The sequence below is a fragment of the Siphateles boraxobius genome, unplaced genomic scaffold (assembly GCF_051911475.1).
Source record: "Siphateles boraxobius isolate OS27281-9 unplaced genomic scaffold, OSU_SipBor_1 140, whole genome shotgun sequence".
Taxonomy (NCBI): domain Eukaryota; kingdom Metazoa; phylum Chordata; class Actinopteri; order Cypriniformes; family Leuciscidae; genus Siphateles; species Siphateles boraxobius.
The window spans coordinates 679790-698343 of record NW_027508745.1 but is presented as its reverse complement, the minus strand read 5'-3'; the positions used below and the strand labels follow the sequence as shown (position 1 = coordinate 698343).

Sequence of the window (18554 nt, the reverse complement as noted above, 5' to 3'; positions counted from 1 at the left end):
GTAACGTGTTCTCAATATTATAAAGATCGATGGCATCGAACTAACTGTACTGATACTGACTATTGTAACAGTCAGCCAACAGAGGGCGCCGTTAAGCGGTGTTGCTTCATGTTGCTTGTTAACGGAGTTTGAGCAATAAAGCACTCTTGAGAATGGCAGTCTATGTGTACAGTCCAGTCAATACATGGTACCAGGAGTAAACTCGTAAAACATGAGTGTAATGAATAATATACGCCCACCGGACGAGTTGAAGCTGACGGGTAACGTCCACGCAAACTGGAAAGCCTTTAGGCAAAGTTTTGAGCTTTATTTGTTAGCCATTGGGCTTGACGAACGAAATAATCGACGGAAGATAGCTCTGTTGCTAACTGTAGCTGGTCGGGCTGCGCTGGATGTATACAACACGTTCGTCTTTTCGGAAGAGGAAAGAGACACGCTGCCCGCAGTACTGAGCAAGTTTGAGGATTACTGCACGCCGAGAAAGAATGAAACATATGAACGGTATGTCTTCAGAAACAGAATGCAAAAATAGACTGAATCAATAAAACAGTATGTGACAGACTTGCGCCTTAAGAGTCAATCCTGCAATTTCGGCACACTGTGCGACTCCATGATAAGGGATCAAATTGTAATAGGAGTGCAGGACAAGAGAGTAAGGATGCTGTTATTAAAAGAAACAGAACTTACCATTGAGAAAGCAGTTGGTATTTGTCAGGCTGCAGAAAGTACGAAGATGCAATTGAAATCATTTGAAAACGAAAGTGAAACTGCTGCTGTTGATACGGTGCAAAAACACAAAAATAGATTTGATAAGCGACAGACACAAAAATCCAAATGGAAACCACAGGGCAGAGACTGTGAGAGATGTGGAAGTAAACATGCTCCCAAAGAATGTCCAGCTTATGGCAAAGAAAGTCGAAAGTGTGGAGGAAAAAATCATTTTGCCAGGTCCTGTCTCACAAAGAAAAGGGTACATGTCGTCGGACAGAAACGAGAAGAAAGTGACAGTGAGGACGGAGAACCCCTGTATGTCGAAGCAGCAATTCTGACTAATATGGACAGTAATGATGATGAATGCATAGCACCTTTGATGGTGGATGGTGTGACAGTGCCAATGAAAATCGACACAGGTGCACAAGTAAATGTTCTGCCGAGAAAATACTACAATAAGATGAACGTTAAGCCAAAAGTGAGACCAAAGAAATTGGACTTAAGGGCATTTAACGATCAGCCGATTCCACATATGGGTGTTTTCAGAGCGAGTCTTTCAGGAGAAGGACGCACCATAAATGCACTGTTTGTTCTAGTAGAGGAGGATAGACAGCCGATTTTAGGTCTGAAAGTAAGTGAAGGACTTGGGCTTATAAAGAGAGTTCATGTCATTGATAGTGCTTTAGTGACCACTAGGGGCGCACAGCAAACGGATGGACATATGTGCTGATTCTACCGCTGAGATAATGAGGGAGTACAAGGATGTGTTCCAGGGTATCGGTTGCTTACCTAATCAGTACAAAATACGGCTGAAAGAAAATGCAGAACCGGTTATCCATGCAGCAAGAAAAGTGCCATTAGCCCTGAAAGAAAGACTGAGAAAAGAACTGAAATCCTTGATAGACAAAGGGATAGTGAGAAAAGTAGAAGAACCTACTGACTGGGTTAATTCTCTCGTCATTGTGGAAAAAAAGAACGGTGATTTGAGACTTTGTATCGATCCAAGAGATCTGAACAAATGGATCAAAAGAGAGCACTATAGGCTGCCAACTAAATCAGACATCACAAGCGCAATGGCTGGTGCACAGTTCTTTTCCAAGCTTGATGCATCATCAGGGTTCTACCAAGTTAAACTGGATGAGGAAAGTGCAGCATTGTGCACATTTAACACTCCCTTTAGTAGACATTGCTTCCTACGTATGCCTTTTGGAATTGCCTCAGCTCCAGAGGTTTTCCACAGGACAGTACAACAAATGTTCGATGGCATGGAAGGTGTGGGAGTCTTTCTTGATGATGTAGTCGTATGGGGTGCTACAAGGGCAGAACATGATGAGCGACTGAGAAAAGTGATGGCACAAGCACGAAAAGCAGGACTGAAACTGAACAAGCAAAAGTGTCAGTTTGGGGTGAGAGACATTACTTACCTGGGTGACAGATTATCTGCTGCAGGGATACAGCCAGACCCTGAAAAAATAAGAGCTATAAAAGAAATGCCACAACCCAAAGAAAAGACAGAGCTGCAACGTGCATTAGGCTTAGTCAACTATGTGAGAAGATTTATTCCAAATCTGTCGGCTAACACGAAGGCATTGCGCAGCTTGCTGGAAAGCGGAACTGAGTGGCGATGGGAGCATGAACATGTGACTGAATGGGACATGCTCAAGAACAGCTTAGTTAAAGAACCGGTGCTAAAATTCTTTGATCCTGAGCTTCCAGTGAAAGTATCTACTGATGCTTCAAAAGATGGACTTGGAGCAGTTCTGCTTCAAAAGCATGACTTGGCATGGTTTCCAGTGGCATATGCATCACGAACGATGACTGAGGCTGAAAGAAACTATGCACAAATAGAGAAAGAGACATTAGGAGCAGTTTTCGGATGTGAAAAGTTCCATGAATACATTTATGGAAGAGAAGTGGTATTAGAGACTGATCATAAACCACTGATAGCGATCTCAACAAAGGCACTAGGAGATGCTCCTCCTCGCATCCAACGGTTAATGCTCCGTCTCCAGAAATACAGTCTGACGTTTGAGTTCACTCCAGGGAAGCACCTGGTGATGGCAGATGCACTCAGCAGAGCATCTTTGAGCCATACAGGATCAAGTAACATAGAACATGATGTTCAGGTTCATGTAGACTGCATACAAAAACACCTACCAGTGTCTGAGGATAAATGGAGACAGATTGCTGAAGCAACGGCAGACGACCGTGAGCTACAAGCTGTAATAGACAAAATCCACCTGCCAGGAGATCAGAGGTTGACAAACCCATATCAGAGCATTAAAGACGAGCTGTCAGTTGTGCATGGTGTGCTCTTGAGAGGCGAACGGATTGTCATACCTACCTCCATGCGCTCACAAATGGCAAAACTCACGCATGAGGGACACTTAGGCATTGAGAAATGCAAGGGACGTGCAAGAGTTTTGATGTATTGGCCACACATGAATAAGGACATTGAAGCACTGGTGCAGCGCTGCGAGACATGTCAGCGGCACAGGTACCAGCAACCTAAGGAACCCCTGATGGCCCACAGTAAACCTGAGGAACCATGGAGAAAGGTCGGTACAAACTTATTTCACCTAGCAGGGAGGGACTACCTTGTCATCATGGACTACAAGTCAAACTATCCAGAGCTGGCGATGCTGACAAATACAACAGCACAACAGGTGATAAAACACACTAAAGCCATCTTCGCAAGACATGGAATTCCGGTGACTGTGGTGAGTGACAACGGACCACAGTTCAGCAGTCAGGAGACTTTGCGGAGACTTATGGGTTTGAACATGTAACATCAAGTCCACTGTACCCGCAGTCAAACGGCTTGGCTGAAAAAGGAGTGGAGATTGTAAAGCGTCTGCTAAAGAAAGCTGCTGAGACAGGAGAGGATCCTTATTTAGCACTGCTAAACTACAGAGCATCCCCTCTTGAATGTGGACAGTCTCCAGGAGAAATTCTCATGAACAGGAAGCTGAGAACACGGCTACCCTCAGCAGAACACCTGCTTCAAAAGAGACACAGAGATTATGCAGAGAAGAACAGGCAGAGCAAAGCCTATGACAGGAATGCCAAACAGCTATGTCCACTGGAACAAAAGGACACGGTACGTGTCAGATGTGATGGGAAATGGGGACCTGTAGCGAAGGTCATCAAAGAGACAACACCAAGATCCTACGAGGTACTTACTGAGTATGGTAACACACTGCGACGAAATCGCCGTCACCTGCTGAAAGTGCCAAGCACCTGTAGTGAAAGTACAGACATAGTAATCTCTGGTGGACCAACTGAGCAAACACGAGTAGAGGAAAACTCTCCTAGCTCTACAGCTGTCACTGAAAACATCACAAAAAACTCACCTTCCACTGAGATGGCTGGGGGAAGACCACGTCGTCACGCAATGAAACCTAAAAGACTAATAGAATAGTGTTAGGTTAGGTTTGAAATTTTTTTTTTACTTCGTATTTACTTAGTTATATGCAACAAAGTTTGTGCAGCTAATGTTAGAAATACGCAGCAAGATTGTGTAGTACTAACTTGTTGCTTTTGTTGTTGCTGTTATTAAGAGTAAGTGCTGTTTAGGTTGACAGACCTTGTTTAAATTGTCATTGTTAAGTTCTTGTAAAAAAAAAAAAAAAAAAAAAAAAGAGAGATGTACTGATACTGACTATTGTAACAGTCAGCCAACAGAGGGCGCCGTTAAGCGGTGTTGCTTCATGTTGCTTGTTAACGGAGTTTGAGCAATAAAGCACTCTTGAGAATGGCAGTCTATGTGTACAGTCCAGTCAATACACTAACAGTAAGCACACCAAAAGGATTTTAGTAAATTCTAGTAAATTTAGTAAATTATTTTACTTATTTTAGTAAATGCTGTGGACGGTAACGTGTTCTCAATATTATAAAGATCGATGGCATCGAACTAACAGTAAGCACACCAAAAGGATTTACAGAAAATGACCAGCAGGTGTCGCACTGCACCTCCCTCAGCTGTGACCACCTGGAGCCACTTGATAAAACATGCTTAGTGTTATTCTGCAGTGTTTGCAGATTCATCCTACCTTATATGGTCTAGTTATCATATTTTATTATTAAGCTTACTATTGCCCAGATTTGAAACGCAAATTAACATAAAAGCATAAAAAACAGCAACCAGCTTTAGTTAGCCTACTAACATACACTACACGTGTACACTTACGTTTTCAATGTATTACGAAGCGCATTAGAGTAGACTACCATCTATCTTCCCCATTGTGAGCATGCGTGTTATTGGATGGAGACACCAAATGCCAGTGCGCCACAGTTCAATCACAGCTGATGTAGCCTCAGCGTCAGACACAGAATGTTACAGTTGATCTCAGACGGTCTGACCCCAGGGAGGCCCCAGTCTCTCTACACTCTTCTCTCTGTGAGATGGAAGAGTTTAGAAAGTTGTGAGGCGCTGTGGAGAGGGCCACGCTGCAGTAGTTCCCTCTACAGCTCTGACTGGATGAAACCTGATGACCCCCAAAAATTTCACAAATCATGTCTTTAGGGGAGCTCATGTCTTACTGTATTATAAAGAGCTAAGCTCCCCCTGGCTACCCCGTAGTTCGCACCCTGGGAGGACCTGAACTGTGGCGCACTGGCATTTGCATTCTCTATCATCACAACGCACTCTCACAGTGTAATTGGAAACGTGCAGTTTACAAGGGGGGTTCAAGCTGGAGTGTAGCTTTTTTGACACAACAGAGGAGATCATATTTGATCACATCACAGATGTTGGATAAGCTTAAATAAGGTGACGTCCTGGGAGCGTTCCAAGCCAGTTTACAAACTTTTTTTTTATCGCACCTGGTTTCATATGCTATGTCATATCAAGGCGCATAGGCCTATAATAAACCAATAAACAATGAACTCAGATTTCAGCATACTGGCCTCTTACTTACTCAACCAAGGTAGCCTACTGTAATATCTTAGTTTCCTAAACACAAATGTGTGTAGTAAATTATTTGCAAATTATAGGCTATGATTATTAGGATAATTAAATGAGTTACAATTATGAGTTGGTGTGCCTTGATGTTCTGGTTTGACCTTTGATGTGGAAACCTTTGCCTTAGACAGAGCATCATCACAGCACCAGTTTATTTACATTTCAGGATATCTGTACAAAAGGAAAGTGTAACATTTTCAGTGCATGTATTTTACCAGCCTTTTCAGTATTTGTCAAGAGGCTAAGTTCATACGGAATGCTTGGTCATATGGATCAGCCCTGTCAACATTACGGTTGTCTGAAGGTTACCCGTGTCCTGCATAACTTCTTGAGGACCGTAAGCACACACAGGATACCCATACCATCATCTGGAGATGAAGAAGCTGTGGGCAGTATTAAATCCACAGCAGAGGCCAAACATTGCCAGATATATTTGAGTACTATTTCTTTGCAGATGGGGCTGTACATTTTCTGTATTTTAAGAGCCACCAATTACTTTTAAAACATCAGATTTCCATAAATATGACAATCTAATGAAGATGGCATATATGTGCAAAAGATTTCAGGTGTTTCATTTACTATTTTAACATCAATGTATTGTTTGCAGTCATTAAACCAACTGAAAAGCAGGACAACACCCAATTTCACCTACTCTATAATAATTGGTATATAATAGTTTTAAAAAACAAAACACATAAACAGAAATGTTGAAATAATTTTATTATATTCAAAAATAAAAGATAAAATCAGAGGAAACTCTGCAGAGGAACTAGAATTCCACTTTTAGCTTCTGAAAATATTGACACGCTCTGATGGAGCTCAGGACTGATCAGGAGGACGGCTGCTTTACTCCAAAGAGTTTCTCTGTATGAACTTGGACTGTGTGTGAGACCTTTTGAATGTGTAAAGAACACAGGACATCAGTTAATATTGATCCCGACCGATCCTGTCAGCTGTCAGGAGATTTTAGTAATCAGTGAAGTTACGCTGCTGTGCCTCGTGCGTAAATGCGCACGGTGTCATAGTAATGCGCCCCTAAAATAAAAAAAACAGTGTAAGCCTAACAAGACCATGGTCCTATATCATGAAGCCGGTTTAGGTGGCTAGCCAGCTATGTTTCAGTTTAGTTTGCGTCAACCCTGGGTTTTAGGGACCATGAAAGTGGTTTGGCTTTTAGCAGTGTTCATCGCCATAGTAACTTACACTCCACGGCTAACCTGGTCCGGGGCAGGTTATGTTCTAGGTAAGAGGTTGCAAACTGAACTTGGACCAATCAGCTGTGAGCAAAGTGACACATGTCTGATGCGATAAAGTCACTCCACCTGTTTCTACTCCAAATTAATGGTCACTACATAGCAAATGATTTTTAAAGACAAAATCGTCTGGTTTTTAGTGATGCTTATTTAGAATAATAAATTTGTATGGTTTAGATATTATTTATGTAATTATTATACCCTTTATCAATCACACATGTACAATTTTAGTTCATCAATTATTATTAAGCAGTTTAAATGAATAAATATATAAAGGTAATATAAATACGCTTTAGCATCAATAGATGAAGCTATAAAATGACTACATGTGAGCTTATATGTTCAATTCTCTCTATACATTTATCAGCTGTATAAAATAACTTTTACTTGCACTGATATACAGTAGCGAGACTTTTTCTTTTAGTTGTCCTCTTTCATAGACAGCTGTTTTCTTCTTGCTGTGTAAATTTGTTTAAATTCTTACTATTTGAATACTTTTATTTAATAAGTGAATTGCGCTGCTTCTCTCACAAGAAATTAATCTCAGTTTCACTCTTTCTCAACATGTGATTGGCTGTTCGCTACTGATGTCACACTTAAACTCCTAAACTCAGGATCAAAGCCTGAGTTGACAGAGAAAGTTGATGATCAGCATCATGGTACCAACAAAGCCTGGTTGGATTGGTTTGGTTTTGTCAACTCTAAACTAATCCTGTAACCCTGAGTTTGTTCAACTACCATCATGGTACAGGCCCCATATCAGGTGTGATGAATCTTTAAACACTTTAACACAGCTGAGGGTGAGGTGCAGTGCGACACCTGCTGGTCATTTTTAGTCAATCCTTTTCGCGTGCTTGCTGTTCTCGATCTTTATAATATTGAGAACACTTTACTGTCCACATCATTTACTAAAATAAGCCTTAATCTGTGAGGCTTAATAACAGAAACACCTCTGTTTAATTCATCACAGTTTAACAGCACCACAAGCTACATGCTCCAAACTGATCATACTGCTTAATCGCCTCCTCTCATAAACTGTTAATCTCTTAATCATGATGGGGATTTATTGATAGTGTGCTCTCCCAGTTATGTCTGTGATTCAGACTACTTTTCAAAATGAAGGTTCTCCCAAATAATTTCCATTACTGCTGTGGCTCTCCCTCTTTGCCTTAAGACGATGCAATGTCTCCACAAAATATAGCTACACTTAGATAACAGTTTATTAATGAAAACGAATTAAATAATGCAATAAATTGGTCAGTTTCTGCAAATCCTTTTGGTGTGCTTACTGTAAGTTCGATGCCATCGATCTTTATAATATTGAGAACACCTTACTGTCCACAGCATTTACTACAATAAGCCTTAACCTGTGATGCTAAATAACAGAAATACCTTTATTTAATTCATCACAAACATGCTCCAAACTGATCATACAGTTGAATCGCCACCTCTTAAAAACTATTAATCTCTTAATCATGAAGGGGGATTTATTGCATTATTTAATTAGTTTTTACAAATAAATTGTGATCTAAGTGTATAATTTTGTGGAGACATTGCATCGTCTTAAGGCAAAGAGGGAGCTCCACAGCAGTAATGGAAATTCTTGGGTAGAACCTTAATTTTGAAAAGTAGCCTGAAGCACAGACATAACTGATGGAGAACACTATCCAATCAGAAGCGAGGGGTTGATAAAGTCCCACCCACCAATGAAAGGAAATATTGAGTAATACATTTGTTTTGTCAGTAATAATGGAAAACAAGACATTGCGCTGAATTTCGTTTTTTTTGTTTTGATTAAAAAAACGAAAAAACGAAAAATCAAACTGAATGTTGTTTTTTCGTTTCAGGCCAAAATTCAAATAAGGAAAAATGACCTATTTGTCACCCAATTATTTGGCTTCATTGACTGAAAAAAACTATTGAAATAGCCTAAATGTAAACATGTTGGTGCATTGACTGTTGTCAGGGTGGTTATCAGACAAAAGGAAGAATGGAGAGGAGGCCCTTCTTATAGTATATTGCATTCCTTCGCAACATAGGTTACTTTTGCCTTCCCTGTACTCCTGCTCACTACAGTTTTGAGGATTCCTTTCCAGATAACCACTGGCAAACACCTACAGTAGGTAGTCAACCAGAATGCCTATTACCGCCGCGGCAAAAATAAACCAGTCATTTCAAAATCATTCGCGAAATGACCGCCAGGTGGCGTAAATGGATATTGTGCAAAACAGCAGCAATTGCAGCATTTTGAAATGTAAGTGTAATGTCAATAAACAGTAAGGGTGAAATACTACAATTATGGTAAACAGAATAGAATTTTTTTTTAGGCCAGAAAAATAGAAAAAATAGAGACGAGAACAATATAGCATATATTTCATATTGTAGACGTCGGTTGGCGACATATGGGCCTTTGACACAGGACGCGGAATGCGCTGCGCTATGAAACACATTAGGCTTGTTTGAGATTAGCAAAATCTGCGCAGAACCGATCACCGGTGATCAGCGCGTAATGCATGCTGGTTAGAAATGTGTCCGAGTGTGGTCCGTCTTGCTCTGATGTCATGCTGACGTGTGTCAAAAAGCTCTCGCGAGCGCTAGGCGCACGTGTCGGATTCTGCAGTTGTGCGCAGTTGCTCTCCACCGACTGCGCTGATCAAAAGCATGATGGGAAACGACTTTCTGACGACACAGCTTAATGTTGATTGGTTTAAACAACCGTGATGTATTGTTCTCTTTTAAAATGTTTGATTTTAAAACTTGGATATCATGTTTTATGTGTATGTTATGTGTGAATATTCCCAAACTCTCGGACAGTGCGATCTCTATGGGTTATGCAATTTCATTTTATTATAAAAACAAAAAAACACATAGCCTATGTCTGTATTGAAGAAAAAATGATTTATTTATTTATTGTAAATAAGATTATTGACTTATTTGGAATGGAGTTAAATAAGTACTTTGGGTGTCTTGTTCATTATATTTATTTTCATATAAAAGCAACAGAGCTTAAATTACATCCAGTTTATTAGCAACACTGTGCACGAGCGTGAATCCCGTGAATCCCGCGATATCCATCATTGATCTCGCAGGTGCCAGATCCACTGCGAGAAGCGAGAACTGTTCGGCTTGCCTACGCTTTTTTCACTCCTCCTCTCACTGCAGCCGCCTACACTCGACTACATTTCAGGTGAGGCAAGGCGCATCTCAAACAAGCCTATTCATTTCGAAGGCTTGCGCCGCGAAGACGTTTTATTGCTGCGTCGACCAAAGCGCAAGCGCATCGGTGCGCACCATTAGGCTTGTTTGAGATGAGCAAAATCTGCGCAGAACCGATCACCGGTGATCAGCGCGTAATGCATGCCGGTTAGAAATGTGTCCGAGTGCGGTCCGCCTTGCGCTGATGTCATGCTGACGTGTGTCAAAAAGCTCTCGCGAGCGCAAGGCGCACGTGTCGGATTCTGCAGTCGCGCGCAGTTGCTCTCCACCGACTGCGCTGATCAAAAGCATGATGGGAAACGACTTGCTGACGACACAGCTTAATGTTGATTGGTTTAAACAACCGTGATGTATTGTTCTCTTTTAAAATGTTTGATTTTAAAACTCGGATATCATGTTTTATGTGTATATGTACTCTCGGACAGTGCGATCTCTATGAGTTATGCAATGTCATTTTATTATTTAAAAAAAAACACACACAAAAAAACATCCATGTCACAGCCTATCCCAGATAGCAAAAAATATCGGCACGGCTTCTTTTTGCCGCCGGCCCCAAACTGTCGGCTATAGGTGCGCCCCGCTGGCGGAGATGAAACGTTTGCCGCCGAATACGTCACTCCCATTTCTTGCGAGATGCCGCCGGCGAACAGCCGCCGGGCCGCCGACTTCATTCTCTCTGGCGGTTGCCGCCGTCTAAATGAACCGCGGCCGGCTGGCGGCAAGCCGCTTTGAAATCGACCAGCCATGTCATTGGCATGAGTGGAACTGACAGCATTTTAACATTCACATTTAAAGCGATTATAATTATTATGTGAATTATATCAAATTTTGTTGTTGTTGTTGCTCCAAAGTCATTAGGGTTTATAACAGATTTGACTCAGTCTGATTCCATGATAAGGTTTAGGAAAATACATTTAAATTACGTTGAAACTCTGAAGCGATTCAGTGATATGCCTATGTAAAATATATAGAATTATTTTAGTCACTTAAGGTGACAATTCTTTACATTTCTTTGATTTATGCACAATTGAGATGCACAAATAGTCCAAAAAGAATTCCTTTTGTAAAACTTACTTGGCAATAAATATCTTTCTGATTAGGTTTTAAAATTAATATTTCATTCATGGTATGAACAATTTAGCAGAATAAATGGATGAAGTTAGACTTTTCACCAATGCCTGAAATCAGTGAACAGTGAAAGACATCTGCAACTTGGGCAAAAGCTTGGGTATGCTTTAGATTTTTTTTATTAATTTGCAACCATGGTAATATTTATAATAAACATGAAAATCCCTGTTTTGACCTGAAAGATAAAGTGAAATATTTAGAAATATTTTGTCTCTCTGTCACCCCAGGAAATTTCGTTTATGTCTTTCATTTTTTTACAAGCTCGATTTTTTTATTTATTTGACCTTTTACAGGTATAAGGGATTAATTTGCAATTGCGAGTTTTGCAATCTGTACAAATGTTTAAGAAAGTATTAAAGCACAAACAGAGAAGTACCTCCACCGGCCGAGAGGGGCAGTACCTAAAAAACGGAAGCAGATTTACCAACACAACAGTGGCCCCTCGTCACACGATTTCAGTATTTGGAGAGGATATCCTATCTAGTCATTGACTACGATCTTTAAAGTAAGTACATTTTTCCTTTTTGTGTAACGCAATATTATGTTCATTTTTTACATTTTTAGTTCATCTTTTTCAAATATGTTCTTGCCTTACTAGTCAAGCTAGTAAGTTAGCCTTGTTTACAAAGTTTCCGTCATGTTTCTGACATAGCTAACGTTAGTTAGGCTAACGTTACTTAGTTTCTTCCTGGCGTTAGTTTTTTCTTTTCTTCTTTTAACTATATTTACGTATGTTTATGCCAGTGTGAGTACTACAGTATGTGGTTTAAGATAGTATTGGTCAGTCGAATAATTAACTAACTTACGTAACCAAATCCTGAAGGACAATTCTCCCGCCCACGTGGGAATGGTAACGTTAGCAAAATCTTTACGACAAGAAAGACTGATCAGTATAACTTGTGTTGTTTTCTAACTAAACATAATGATGTTTTGTTTGATTCGACAACCATGCTGCTAGTCTAGTTTAACTTACAGTGTTAGCTAACACATGCTGCTTCGCCTTTTTTACTCACTGAATTCAAGCATGTTCGACATGTTGAAATGTATCTAGCTACAGTAAATCGCCAATGCTTTACATCTAGAAAATGTAAAGCATTTTCATGTGTGTGTATATATATATATATATATATATATATATATGTGTATATATATATATATATATATATAATGTGTATATATGTGTTTATGTGTATATATGTGTGTGTATATGTATATGATTGTGTTTGTCTGAACATGGTTTTCTGTTGATCCACTTGTGAAAATGACTCGTTTTTTTGAAGGGGTGAGCATTTTAATGTTATTGATTTTGCCTGGAAATTAATCAAAAAGTATACTTTATGCAAAATGTTCTTCTATTTTAGATGGTTCACATTGTTCAGTTTATCAACGAGGAGGATCTGCCATTTGCAGTGGTTCCGCAAGAGTGGCTCAGCGAGAGCGGCTCAGCGAGAGCATGTGCCATTGGCCCCCATTTAACCTCAGCAAAAAGACGAAGGCAACAATTTAGCCATCCTCTGCACACCTCCACACAGCACCTGGGAGAAACATCATTTTAAGTTCATGAAGGGAGCAGGTAAATGGGTCTGACTTGTGTATTTGATTTTCCTGTATTTCATCTGTGTAATTTATTTTCTGTTTATTGTGGATAACTGACTCTTTCATTCATTATTCCCTACTCTAGAATCTTGGAAGTCTCAAGAAAAAAAAAAACTCTAGAAAGATGCATCGATTCCAGAAAAACAGAAAAATGCTGAACTGGTATGTAAAATCTATTGCTGTGATGCTGGATTTGTGATCCTGCCACTAAACTATACCATTTGTTAGATTTTCAAATTTCTGTTTCCTCTTTCTCGCAACCAGGTTTCTCCCCAGTAATCCAGACTCCACTTCACAGAGCCAAGAGTTTGAGTACAAGTAAGTGATGTTATTTGTGAAGTTTTTTTGTCTTGGAAACTATTGCTTCTATTTGATGTCGGCATGAACCGGAAGTTACAAACGACTTTTCTCCAGTGTTGTGACGTATTTAAAAGTGAAACGGTATATTGAACGGAGGGCAGGGTTTTACTCTAGCGCTCCTCTTCTCCATCTCTGCTCATAGCACGGTTTGAGGGGAGTTGCCACGCCCTCGCACCATAGCACATGACCGGAAGAGAAGAGAAGTCGTTTCGAGGGGGGAGGGAAGGGTAACGTATTTGATTAAAGATTATAAGGCTACATGAATTTTAAAAGAATAATGAAGTGCACAGATAAATCATTTATAATAAACACTACAATATTACATATAAAAATACGAATTGTAAAATCTTACTTCAAGAGCAGGTGAAACAAGTTCAACAAACAATGTTGAAGACGTTTGCTTGCACTGAGCAATTAGGCACAACTTGCAAACAGCACCTGTGGTTGTCGGTTTAATTCCCACTGGGGCTACCTGTACATGTAGTAGACCTAGATATAAAGTAAAATTTAAGATTGTATACTGCATATATTACAGTCTGAATCCTTAGCCTTTCACATTTTTTATTTATTTATGAGAAGCTTCAGAGAAATGTAATTTGTAACACTTTTTTGGATTTTCAGCTTGGTGTAGGGGATAAAGCATGTTTTAGAGACATGTTCCTGAAGACCATTGTTCAAAGTAAGTTGGATATTTTTTTTAGATTTAAGTAGATGTGTATGTCCTATTGTCCTCATGCAATTCAAATTAAATGACTCATCTGTATTTTCTATATTAGCCATCCGGAAGGACCCGGCAACCCAGGATGCACTGATGAGGCGGTCCAGGTTAACGTTACGCGTTACCTGAAAGGAGCATCTGACCGTGAAGGCAGAAAAAGGCGCCGCACAGCTGAGAGGGACCCACAGCCGACCACTTAAAACTAGACTGACTACTGACACCCCAGAATCACTGACAACTGGAATCCTTTCTTTATCTTGCAGTCAGTAGAATCAAGACCCCTAAAGAAGTCAGAAGTGTCAGACTACACTCACTCACTGTGGAAATTACTTTCTTTTTTTCTTTTTCAAATAAAGCTTGTAAATCCTTGTGCCACAGGTCAGCATTGCCGTTATAATGGCCTATTCTACTCCAGAGCTTTACTATAAATTACTACCACTTATCATATTGTTAGAAATGGCTTGTAAATGTAGTTATACTTTTATTTGTTTGGTATCTTGCACATTATTTGGTATCAAATATCCTCTTTACTTGTCATAATGTTTACTGGTAATTTTTTACCCTAGAGCTGTCCTTTTTATATGAACACTTATTGTAAGTGTTGTAATTTGCTTGTAAGGCTGTTTAACCAAAATTGAATTGGAAACCTGCATGTTAGTATATTGATTTATTTATTTTTCTGTTATGTTTCAGTGATCTGAAATATCTTGTTTAAATGACAGTTACTGTACTTTGAAATGTGGAATAAAAATGCCAATTGTAAATTTGTCTGGTTTGAGCAATCATTATTCTTGCTAAACTGCATGCTATAAATAAAAAAATATATATATAGCCAGAATAAGCGGCGGCAGAGCGCTCGAAAATAGCGTTTGCCTCCGCGGGCCGGCCGCTTAACGAAGGCGGTATGAAGGCGGCTGCCGCTTTTAAAAAGCGGCTGCCGCCGGCGGTGCGCCGTCCAACGTGTTTGCGATGTCGACATTCTGACGCTTCTACTGCCGCCGGAGAACCGACGGTGGTCCGCCGACTCATTGCTATCTGGGATGTCTGTATTAAAGAAAAAATGATTGATAAACACTTATTTGGAATGGAATTAAATAACAAGTACTTGTTATTGTCTTGTTCATTATATTTATATTCATATAAAGGCAACAGAACTTAAATTACATCCAGTGTATTAGCAACACTGTGCACGAGCGTGAATCCCGCGATATCCATCATTGATCCCGCAGGTGTCAGATCCACTGCGAGAAGCGAGAACTGTCCGGCTTGCCTGCGCTTTTTTCACTCCTCCTCTCACTGCAGCCGCCTACTCTCGACTACATTTCAGGCGAGGCAAGGCGCATCTCAAACAAGCCTATTGACTTGCTCGCGCGCACAACTACAGCTCGCAGCATCCTGCGGTGGATATCCAACCCGGCCCACATCCAAGTGTGACGTCAGAAGCCACGCCCATCCAAGCGTGACGTCGGAAGCCACGCCCATCCAAGTGTGACGTCGGAGGCCACGTGATTCGATTTGTTGTACACATGCGCAAAATAGCGCTGCTTCCTGTCGGAAATATTTTTACGGTTATCATAGTTATTGGTTTATAATAAAGATGAGGTTATTTGTGTAGAGGTGTGACGCTACAGATTGTTGGTGCAGTTAAATTGTGACGCTTTTTCAGGCTTGGAATAGTATAATATACATATAAGGGAGCCTCTATACTAAAACGAATTTTTGTCACTTTCTTAGTGATCCAAACTGCACTTATAGTTACCCCTTCCAAATAATAAAAAAATAAATGTAAACTTTTCGTTCGACATTGACAACTTTTCGACATTTCTTTATAGAAATATTGCTTTTTTACAACCAAAGAATTCACTTAATGCCTGTTACAGCAAATGACTTTGAAATCAAATATAGAACAGCAGAATGGAATTTATGTAAACCTTAAATTAAAGAACCAATATGGTGAGACTCAAAAATTAGAATATCATGCAAAAATTAATTTATTTCAGTAATTCAACTAAAAGCTAATACTAATAGACTCATTACATCGAAAGTGAGATATTTCAAGCCTTTATGCGTTATAAATTTGATGATTATGGCTTACAGCTATGTTGAATTACTGAAATAAATGAAGTTTTGCACAAACATATAATCTCAGGAGTATTTCTATAAAAAAATTTTTTTATTCGAAATGCATGAAGCATTTTGAAAATTTCAAATTACACAAAACAAATTAAAAATGTATATCAATCTTTAAACTGAAAAAGTGGAGTGAATCTTACTTTCTTGAATTATGCTGTATATTGATTAACCTCCTTAAGTTGAACTAATTTGCTCATTATCAGGTAAAATAACAATGGAATCAGCATGCAGTCACTAAATGATATGGCCAAATATCAGAAGGCAAAACTCCAGAATGATTAAAGCATGAATTTATTTATATATAAACATGTATTTATTTATATTATATGAAAGAACAAAATTATTTGTGCTAGAACAAAAGCACCAAAAAGATCCCCTTTCCTCCAGTTGCTGCAAGAATGGCTTCAACTCTGAGAGAGAGAGAGAGAGAGAGAGAGAGAGAGAGAGAAAGAGAGAGAGAAATAGAGAGAAATATAAATTTGTTAACATGCTGAACTGAAATATATATTTCTGATTTAACACTTAACACTTATTAAATGTTGGAGTTGTAGAGAGAGAAAGTCAAATATTCATGTTACTGACTTATATGGTTCTCAAGATGAAGAGAAAATGAGAATTTCTCTTTAGTCCTAAAAGTGCAGCAGGGACATTCAAACCACCCATCCAGGCAGTATTGATCTGCATCAGGCTTGATCTGAAAATGTGTAGGATGCTGTAAAACATGACAATGACAATAATTATGTGATCTTCCCATTAATCTAGAATAGATAGAAGGATACATAGATAATTTGCCACGCATACACAGTTATCATGTATGTAGTGAAATTATTCAGTTGCTCAAACAAGTTACTTTGCATTTGCAAGGGTTGTAAGTGATAGGTGATCAGACCAAAACGTTTTAACCTAGCTATCGTTAAATTGTTAATACCATTTCAGACAAACCTTTGGCTCGACAGTTAATAGTCCGCTAACTTGATTAGGATACAAACCAATGTTTATTTTTACTTACCGGCATGGCAAACAATCACTTGCTTTCAAAATTGTAGTACTCCTGAAAAGAAGTATAATATAGTTATGAAAGACTGCTGATGTGATGGCTGGCTTGCCATCACTGTATTTACTGTATTTACTATGAATCAATAATAAAACTTATTCATGTTACAACAGTTTATCATCACATTACATTATCTAAACATGTATAACTTCTTTGCATAGCAAAAAACTTTTTCAATATGCAGTATTTACAACTGACATAGTGACATATTCTCATATTCTTGATCTCATATTATTTACAAGTAGAATAAGATTTACAGGATGTAACGTCACACATAAGCACTGAAATAATAATAAATTTTTCATATTTACCCTTAATCCAAATAACAACATTAAATTGGTGATATAACAATGCAGTTAGTATAGTATAATAGTAATAGTATACTAAACAAAATTCTCAGTTAAGAATCTAACGTAGTTAACGTTACTGATAGGAAATTCACTAAGCCACATGTAACGTTAACACACAACTCAGTTAAGACATCGCAGGGGAGTTAAATGACCAAATATGTAAGTTGATGATAATTCTAAGCTCTAAAACAACATCATCAAACCTTATTGATTCGAATTACATCGATATTTTGACAAGCATTACATAAGGCGGGCTTTCGCGCTGAGCAGGCATTCTAGTCAAGTGATCAACCGCACCAAACTATTATAAAAGTGATAAGAGCTGCTTTCAACAGGTAGCTAACACATCTCATTCTCATACAACGCATTCTTATATTATGTTGAACAGTGTTTATACTAAAACCGCAAGTGTGTTTCGTGCATTTTGTTTCGCAGTTACCTTCGTCTTCTCTCGATGCTTCTTCCAGTGTTTAATTGTTAACGTACATTAATGAGAACGTGTCCAATTTGGGCATGGGCGTGGTAGCTTCTGACGTCACACTTGGATGTGGGCCGGGTTGGATATCCACCGCAGGACGCAGCGAGAGGCTTCTCCGCGCGCACGCCGCGGTCAAAGTTTAAAATAGGCTTGTTCGACTTGAACCGGCGCTGCACAGACCGATCGGTTGATGACATCAAAGTACCGCGAGAGCGATTCAAAAGCATAAGGAACAGTCTGCTCTCTAATCGCTCTCGCGGTACTTTGATCTCATCAACCGATCGGTCTGTGCAGCGCCGGTTCAAGTCGAACAAGCCTACTAGTTCAACTTTTGCCGCTGCGCTCTGTGACGACTATCAGCGCGGCCAATAGAAATGGGACATCCAAACAAACACGGAAATCAAAATGGATGAACGGCTAGTACTGTGTGCGTCGGAATTTCCTGAGCTGTACGATACGATAAGTTTGACATCGTCAGAAAAGCTGTGTCATGGAGACATATCTCCATTCAAGTTGGCATGTCAGGCGTGTTTTAATATAGCCTATATATAATTTGTTCCTTTGTTGTCAGCTTTAATGTTTGAATAAATGTTT

At 39.3% G+C, this 18554-nt stretch overlaps 2 long non-coding RNA genes across 2 annotated transcripts; one reads left to right on the top strand and one right to left on the bottom strand.

Annotated features, from left to right (window-relative positions):
* Nucleotides 1-11667: 11667 nt before the first annotated feature.
* LOC143738223 (uncharacterized) lies at nt 11668-14709 on the top strand. Its single transcript, XR_013203860.1, has 6 exons — nt 11668-11776; nt 12633-12844; nt 12953-13029; nt 13132-13185; nt 13849-13906; nt 14004-14709. It is a non-coding gene; the product is annotated as an uncharacterized LOC143738223 (long non-coding RNA).
* Nucleotides 14710-16213: 1504 nt separating this feature from the next.
* Nucleotides 16214-17958, bottom strand: LOC143738222 (uncharacterized). Its single transcript, XR_013203859.1, has 3 exons — nt 17922-17958; nt 17088-17129; nt 16214-16488 (listed from the first exon to the last, which is right to left on the bottom strand). It is a non-coding gene; the product is annotated as an uncharacterized LOC143738222 (long non-coding RNA).
* Nucleotides 17959-18554: the final 596 nt, after the last annotated feature.